Genomic DNA, 9,364 nt, shown 5'->3' with positions numbered 1-9,364 from the left:
AAATCAAAATAAATGAAATGATTTTGATTTTGGATAGAAAAGAGGATGAGAGACGTTTTACATATCAAATTTTGTGGAATAGGACACCCAAAGGGTCCTATTTATAGACCATGAAAGGGTGTGGACGAAATGGTTGAGGCCAAACCATGCACCCTTTCCAAACAATGCACATTTATGAAAAGATGTCTATTCACTAATTTTCATCCTTTTTCGTAATTTCTCATTCATCTGATATTGGTTTTCGAAATGCCAAATATACCCTTCAATACATGCAGAGAAATCAAAATTCTCTTTCGGGGGCGCTGCCCCCTCGACCCCCGCTATCTGACAGGGCAGGTCGATCCCCGTTTGTGCGCCGCGAAGCGACGAAGTGGCAAACAATTTTGCCTAAACGAATTGAGTCGAGCTTTTGAGTATTTGACCGAAATCGATACGAAGTCACTTTAATCGATTTTCAATTCTCGATTTATTTTACCAATATCCAACAGTAAGAAAATTTTGCACAATGACAAGAATTCATATAAAAAAATATCTTTTGTCCTTCAATCCTAAATCCTTTTGTTGATGTAGGTCACTAGCACAGGAGCAGCACTTAGTTCGCACGAATCAAAAATATTAACTTCCTTCTTTCATTCATAATTTTTATTAATCAAAAATATTACTTTGGTTAATTCATTCATACCTGTTTACGTAGTTTTTTTTAGTTATAATTTTATCACAACAAACATATCTTATCATTTTTGTGTCGGTTAAGATCGCAATAATTAAAATCGAATTAAATCAATCTCTGATGGACGATATTTGAACTCAAATACACTTGCGGTGGTTTTAATTGGAATATATTTTTCTGGAACGTGTATTCGTCAATTGTCACTTCACAAATGTTTTTATTGAGAAATTGGATGAAAATCAATGAAAATGATGATTTCATTAATAAAAGATATAAATAGAGGTTAAAACATGAAAAAAAAATACAAGAAAATGGAGATATACGCATTTGTTAACGGTGAATTATGGTTGTTATCATATTATTTCCATTTACCTTTTATAAAATTCAATTTTTATAATTTTTTTTTGAATTATAATAATTCTTACTCATAATTTACTAAATTATAGATTAATTTTCTATTTGTAGACCTTTTGAGTAAAATAATAAATGAATATTTTATCCTAGGATTTTAAAAAACGTAAAACATCCACTACAATAATAATGTCTTTTTGCAATATGCAAATAGCAACATTCATTAATAAAATGTTGCTAAAATGGTCCATTGCAATTTCTAATAGGTGAACGTTGCCATTGGTATTAATAATTAAGATTTGACAACATTTTTAAGTGAATTTTGTTTATTCACATTTTCGCAATATTTATTTTGTGTTGCGATTTTTTTACGTTGCGAAAGGTTTCTCTTTCGCAATGTTATTCAAAGGTTGCAAAAAGAGAAATATTCAGTAACATTTATCAAACGTTGTAAAAAGGTTTCTCTTCGTGTTCGCAATATTTATCAAACGTTGCAAAAGGTGATACCTTGCACCTCTCATCAACCCAGGCCTAGTTTTGAGTTGTCTCAGGCCCAATTCAAAAGGTGGCCTTATTATATATATATATTTTTATTTTTTATTTTTTTTTTTAAATAAAAAAAGTCAGATTGAAAGCTCCCATTCCTTCCGATCTCTGTGCGTGCATGCGAGCAAATCTTTGTGCCTGCTCCGAATTAACGTTCTTGTGATCAAGCTTCATACATATAGTGGGTGATATATTCATTGACACGTTAAATTGATTATTAATTTAATCAATTGTAACAAATAAAAAGTATAATTGTAGAAAATTTTAAATAGTCAATTTTCACCTTCATTTCAATTCTCCCTCCAAAATTTCACTTCATGCTTTATATTTTAGTTGGCTCTTAAAATTTCATTTTTCCAAATAATCTGAAATAATTTTGTCCAAAAGAAAATTCATATAACCTTACCCATACTTATCATAAACCCTAGCAGCTCTCTGGTACAAACCCTAGACCTTTCATTCTTCTCATCTTTGTTTCTCCTCTCTCACGAAGGCAATAAAACCTAAACCACTCAACCTCTTCGCGTCTACTTTTTTTGGTATGTATCTTGGATGTCTTATGAAAGTTGAAAAGGAGATTGGTGATATTGACGGTATTTTCTTTTTTCATTTGCAATTTATCGTTTTCTTTTTAATTTAAAATCTTGCTCTAAGTTCCTTACTTTTTCATCTTCGTTTAATGGTGTCTTTAGTCTCGATGGTAGCTTGTTGTTGCCTTTGTAGACGTATGCAGTTCATTGCCCCCATTTCATTCAGACCGAGTCGTTTAAATTTGGATTCGACTAAGGTATTTTTGCATTCTTAGCAAGAGCTTTTAGTATTTGTAAAATCTTTGTTTTTTCAGTATGGTTTGGTATCAATTGTTGATGCCATGGTAATTTTCTATATGTTGAAGGCTACTAAAGGGTTGGATAATGATATAATTCCTCATGATTTTGGTCGGTGCAAGGTTAATTATATAGTTGTGGAATTTACCAATCGATTTCTTTTTCAATTGAAAATTTTGCTCTTGAGTTCCTACCTTTTCAACTTCATTTAAATTGTGTCTATAGTCTCAATGGTAGCTGGTTGTTGCCTCTGCAGACATATACATGTGATTGCCCCCATTTCATTCGGACTAAGTTGTTTAAGTTTTAAAGTCTTGCAGGTACAATCACCCCAAAAAAAGGATTAAGTTATTTTTTCATTTTTTTGCAAGGTCTTTTCTTGTTTTCTGATTTTAATTTTCACTTGAACTGATCTTTTGTTTCTAACTTTTTGCATCATCAGTGGTGAAGTTTCCATCATTTCTAGATGATGTGGCTATGACTCTTACTGAAGAAGAGTTTGGACAACAATGGTATAACATCTATTCTAAACTTTCCCCCTCCCTTATAGCCACTGTTAGTCTAATGACCATTCACTTTTGGCTGCCATTTATTTAACATCATTTGCTGCAAACGTGCATTAATTTTTACATTCACAGCTTCTCAATACTTTGTCTCTAAATTTGTCTTGTATAGTTGTATGTGAAGCTCATGTATTATAATGACAACATCCCTCGGCCAAGTTTACAAGGGCTAGCTAAAAGAGAATTGTGATCTGGAAGCTGTCAAAGTACAGAGGCCTTTTGTCCTGAGTTCAACAATAGATTTATTCATTACAAGCCACTTAGGACTTTCTCTTTGCAAATTTTTGCAGGTAGTGACTGTTCATTTTCTTGTTCTGTATTATATGTGGAAGAGGTTATGAACAAGTAGTGATCTACCTCAAATCTAATTTTTAATATATCTGTTAACACTGTTGGATTGGTTGATAAATGAGCTGCTAACTTCTTTGAGGAACTTGATTAAGTTAGCGACGGAGAGGATGGAACAGTTTTTGCTGAAAATGTCAATTTTTTGCATTTTGCTTTTGTTCATAAAAGTAGTAATAAAAGTAGAAGCAATTCGAAATTTTTGTGAACTTCAGTTTAATGCGTTTCTATTTAATTTTCTTGCTAGAATTTAGATTTTAAGGAATTTATGGTGAGTTTTTTTCTTATTTGTATGCAATATATATCCTTCGTGAGAAGAAGTATGCTTCATCTGCATGAAAAAAAGTTTCTTCAATAGTCGGACTTTAACTAATCCAGTAATTTATTTTTATTTTATGTTGTTTTGAACTCAAAAATTTTGGGATTGAATGAATATGTTTGTAATTTCATGTTCATTGTTAGTTAGTTTGAACTTTAGCCCTTTTTCTTTTTATTTAATTTTTGACTTTAAACTTTAATATACTAAGTACTTTAAAAACGAATTAGTAAAATAAATTCATGTAAAAAAAAATAAAAATACGGCAATGGTTAAAAAACATTGCTAAAATGTTATCAGCAATACTTGAAAAACATTGCAAAAAGTTTATTAGCAACATTTAGAAGACGTTGCAAAAATATTTTTAGCAATGTTCAAAAAACGTTGCAAAAAGGTTATTAGCAATGTTCAAAAAACATTGCAAAAAGGTTATTAGCAACATTCAACAAATGTTGAGTAATATTTAAAAAAATGTTGCAAAAGGTTATAAGCAACATTCAAAAAAAGTTTGCAAAAAGTTATTGACAATATTAAAAAAATATTGTGAAAGAGTTTTTTACAATGTTTAAAAAAACGCCGTCGTATCCTTCCACTTTACGACAACATCCTAATTTGCAACATGTAGCCGAACATTGCAAAATGTCTTCAAAAACATTTTTGAATGCTGCAAAAGGTTGTTTTTGTTGTAGTTGTGGCTAGAAGTGGATACTAAATTTCGAGCTTTACCTAAGCAAGATTAGGCATAACCTAACCCTTAAAAGAAAATGAAACTTATTTTTATTATGATTTTAAATATTTAATCATTCTAAAAATTATTTAATAACTAAATTAATACATATCAAATATATAAAATTATAAAATGATTTACTTAATAATATCTATAATTAGTCAATTATACAATTTTTATGTTAGACCATTTTTTAAACTTTTAACTAGACAAGATCTACTTAACAAATTTATTGGAACTTCATATAGATTTTCGAATTTTCCAGCCAAACAAAATGATAAGACTCAGAATCAAAATTATATAATATAGATAGCACCATAACTTAAATCTTATCTAAATCTTTGTCGGATAATGTAATTTTTTTCCTTTTGTGCAATAAAGTCATTTAAAAACTTGAAATTGAAAGTCAAATAAAAGTCTTTTAAAAAATAATTAAAATTTTTTTTAATAAATTATATTAAATAAAATATTTTTTAAAAAAGGGAAAAATTTAAATAATAATAAGGAGCATCTATGCGTGCATTTAGTGGTCAACTTGACTGCGTAATTTGCGTCTAATGACAAGGCAAAGCTTTTTACCGCACCTCGTGCCTAAGCGCTCGTTTTATATCATTGGTACATCCTGATATTTATACGGTATTTGTGTTCATATTTACAAAAATGGTCTTTAGATTATTGTTTGTTAGGTTGAATTATACAAGATTATATTATGAAGCTAGTGTTGATTTTATAGTGATCCATCCAGATTTGTCTAATACAATTTACGGATTGATACCCCTTTTTTTTTTTTTTCAAGATTTGTGAGATTTGGGTTGCTGTTTATTAATGTAAAATTAAATTTGAAAGATTTGTGAGAAGGGATAAAATGAAAGTAAAAGACATAACAATTAAAGGAAAGATTATACATCATGAAAGAATAAAAATACAAGAAAAATTAGACTATATCATCGAGTTCACGGGATTTGGGTTCCCAATTGTTAATGTAAACTTAATTTTTGGAATTTTTTTTAATATTCCTTTGATTTCTAAATCAATGCATGACAAATGTATAAAGGGAATTTGAAATTTGAATTTTAAGGACAGATAGTCAGATACGTGATATCACACCAAATTAAATAAAAGAAAATATTTTAGATATTCTAAAGCCCTCTTGAAATTTTATTTGTTTTGTTTTATTAAAAATTGTAAGGACGCCTCTCGAGTCAAGACTTCTAAAATAACAAACTTTGTAACTGGTTATTAAAATTTGTAATATGTTCCAAATTTCATAAGATCTTCTCTCTCTCAAAATCAAAGAAATTAAACAGAAAATCTGCTAGAAATGCAGACAAATCAGACCTCGAAAAGGAAAAGAGAGAAAAACAGTCAAAGTATGCAAGGCTCGTTTATGATTTTGATCGATCTCTTTTTTTATTCCCTCTCTCTTTTACAGAAAAGGTTAAGAAGGCAAGAAGATATGAATAAGAAGCGGTGAAATGAAAGTAAAAGACATAACAATCAAAGGAAAGATTATACGTTATGGGAGAATAAAAGTACAAGAAAAAATAAGAATATATCATCAAGTATATATCATACCAAATTAAATAAAAAATAAATTATTTTAGGTATTCTAAAGCTCTCTCGAAATTTCATTTGATTTGTGCATTAAAAATTGTAATATGTCTCATCCATCAAGTGACTCGAGTTAAGACTTCTAAAACATCAAATTTTATAAATGTTTATCAACATTTGTAATACTTTCCAATCTCCATAGGATCTTCTTCACTCGCTCGAAATCAAAAAATTAAATATAAAAAAAAAAGGAGCTAGAAATGCAGAAAACTCAAACCTGGAAAATGAGAAGGGGGAAGAACAGTGACCGTCAGGGGCGGAGTCCAATGTTTTGGGCTCAACCCCAAAGGCCCAAAATTTTTTTTTTTTTTTTTTCAATTGTGCTAATCCCCTCATTAAAGCCCAGTAGCCCCCATCCGCTGTTGTCCTGGAGAAGCAGAAGAGAACGGCGACGGCTTGGAGGGCGGTGAAGTAGTGCAGGGGGTCGGCGTCAGAGGAAACGTGTAGTTGGTTGACCAAGGCAATGAAGAGACAGAGGATGATAAAATAGAGCTGGAGGACCAGAAATCGGATTCTACCCGAATAGTCTACAAGGAGTCCGGACACTCGTCCTCCTGTTTCTGATCTGAACTCACCATTTTGGCAGATTACTTGGTTTATATCGATACTGCTATCAATGGTAGTCTCATTTTTCGCACTTGCAATTTAACTTTTCCTCACGCTCGACTCTGATTACTCATCCACTCCTGTTTCTGCTCTTTCTATTTGAATGAGAAACAGTATGACTATCTTAACCCCATATTTCATCACCTTCTTCCAGGTACTTGGATTTTCTTTGGCAGACTCCAGATTAGTCTTTTATCTTTAAGTTTATAGTGGTTCAACTAACCAATTATTTGTTATCATTCAGAAAGTTGTCAAGGCAGAAACTCAGTGATTTATTAGGGGTTTGTGAATGTGGATTTCTATCTGTACTGCAAATAATTATATTTGATTCTACTCTACCTTTGAATAGGTATACCGCTGGTAAAATGTTAAATATGATTGGTGAAGACTGTCAACTTGTGGGATTTTAAATTTGAATCTTGAGGATTGATCGATGCTAAGCTTTTCAAGCATTATAAAATTATGTTTTCCAAGTTAATTAGCTATTTTTGTTTTGTATTTTGGTCACTCAACTGTGCTTTTGTTGTGTTTCAAGCTTCTTTTTCTACTTATTTCGGTGCATTCCGAGGTTGATTATTTCAGTTGCTTTTAATTTGTGAACATAGACTATATTCCACTAGTAAAATGCTGCAGTGTGCGTGGTCGTTTTGCTTAGATTAGATGCATTTGTAATTGTGTAACTCTGATATTTTTTGCATTGTTTTTATTAGTTTTTCGTGTTTGCTTAATTGTGCACGTGAGTGTCTTTTCTTTTTAAATTGAAATTTAGAATGAATGTTCGTTTATTTATTTGTTATTGGTTAAAGGTCTGGACCATTTTGAATTTTGAATATGGGTTGGAATGATTCAATTGGGTTTTTGGATGGAAATGTCGAGAAGATGCCACTGGAAAAAGATACTATATAGACAATTTCTTGACCTTTTTTGAGGCATTTATTCAGTCATTCCTTCATAGTTTTAACAACATAGACTTATTTTACAGTTTGAATTTCGAGTATATTGGTTTGAGCAGTTCATGTACAACCTATTGCATTTTTATTTTGCGTCAATAGAATTTTGCCCACGCTGAACTAATATCTAGGATCCGCCCCAATAATAGTTGAAGTATGCATGACTCATTTGTAACTTTTGCTTTCATTTTATTTATTTGACTGGTCTCTTTTTTTATTTCTTCTCTTTTTCAAAGATAAGGTTAAGAAGGCAAGAAGATAGGAATAAGAAGTTTAGAAATGAAAGTAAAAGACACAATAATTGAAGAAAAGATTATACATCATGAAAGAATAAAAATACAAGAAAAAATAAGACTATATCATCAAGTATAACATCGAGTTCGTGGGTTTTGGGTTCCTGATTACTAATGTAAAATTAAATTTTGAATTTTTTTAATTTTCTTTCAAATTTTTAAATCAATGCATTTTGGTGGAAAAGGTGGTCTATTATTTTTTATTCATTCTCTTTTTCAATGAAAAAGGTTAAGAAGTCAAGAAGATAGGAATAAGAAGGGATCAAATGAAAGTAAAAGACAACAATTAAATGAATCATTATGCATCACGGAAGAATAAAAATTCAAAAAAAAAAAAATACTAGAGTATATCATCGAGTTTGTAGGATTTGGTTTCTAATTATTAATACAAAAAATAATTCTGGATTTTTTTTCATTTTTAATCTCAAATCATTTTCTTTACAAATATACGAAGATGATTTCAAATTTGAATTTGATGGAGAGGCAACAAGATATGACATATCGTACCAAATTAAATAAAAGAAATTTTATATTAGATATTCTAAATCTTTCTCGAAATTTAATTTGTTACGTGTATTAAAAGTTGTAATGTCTCATCCATGAGGCGACTCGAGTCAAGACTTCCAAAAGATCACACCTTTTGATTGGTTAGTGACATTAATAATATGTTTCACTTCAGCAAGATCTTCTTCTCTCACTCAAAATCAAAGAAATTAAAACAAAAACGAGCCAAAAATAAAAAATTAAAAAAAAATAAAAAAAAAAAGAAAAAAGAAAAAAAAGGAGGTAACTCAAAGCTCGAAAAGGAAAAGGGGTAAAAAGGGTTAAATTATGTAAGTCTCATTTGTAACTTTTGCTTTCAATTTTTTATTTTATTTTATTTTTTATTGGTCTCTTTTTTATTCTTTTTTGTTTTAAAGACGAGGTTAAGAAGGCAAGAAGAGAAAAATAAAAAGGATTGAAATGAAGTGAAAAACATAACAAATAAAAAAAAAAGATAATATATCAAGAAAAAGAAAAATACAAGAAAAAAATTAGAGTATATCATTGAGTTTGTGGGATTTCGGTTCCTAATTATTAATATCAAAGTAAATTCTGGATTTTTTTTCTTTGAATTTTTAAACTCGTTGCACTTTCTTGACAAATGAACGAAGGGGATTTTATATTTGAATATGATGAGAGAGACAGTTATATGACATATCATACCAAATTAAATAAAGAAAAAAAATTCATTTCAGATATTCTATTACGCTCTCAAAATTTCTTTTGTTATGTGTATTAAAAATTGTAATATGTGTTGTCCATCAAGCCGCTCGAGTCAAGACTTCCAAAATATAACACTTTCTGACTAGTTATAAACATTTATAATATGTTTCCCATAAGATCTTCTTCTCTCGCTCAAAATCGAAGAAACTAAAAAGAAAACGAGCAGGAAAATGGATAATTGAAGCCTCAAAAAGGAAAAGGGAGAGAAACAGTTAATGTATGCACGGCTCATTGGTGACTTTTGCTTCGGATTATTATATTTTCTTATTTCTATTTTGTGATTGGTCAACTTT

General features: G+C 30.0%; 1 long non-coding RNA gene across 2 annotated transcripts; it reads left to right on the top strand.

The window, feature by feature from the left end:
- The first annotated feature begins 2,014 nt into the window (after positions 1-2,014).
- LOC111399755 lies at positions 2,015-3,449 on the top strand. Of its 2 annotated transcripts, XR_002703795.1 has the most exons (3): positions 2,015-2,714; positions 2,837-2,906; positions 3,070-3,449. It is a non-coding gene; the product is annotated as an uncharacterized LOC111399755 (long non-coding RNA). The 2 variants fall into 2 exon arrangements; XR_002703794.1 differs by having other exon boundaries at positions 2,015-2,906.
- The last annotated feature ends 5,915 nt before the right edge of the window (positions 3,450-9,364 follow it).

This window comes from Olea europaea, chromosome 9, assembly GCF_002742605.1.
Source record: "Olea europaea var. sylvestris chromosome 9, O_europaea_v1, whole genome shotgun sequence".
Classification (NCBI taxonomy): Eukaryota; Viridiplantae; Streptophyta; class Magnoliopsida; order Lamiales; family Oleaceae; genus Olea; species Olea europaea.
This window is presented reverse-complemented; position numbering and strand designations above follow the sequence as displayed.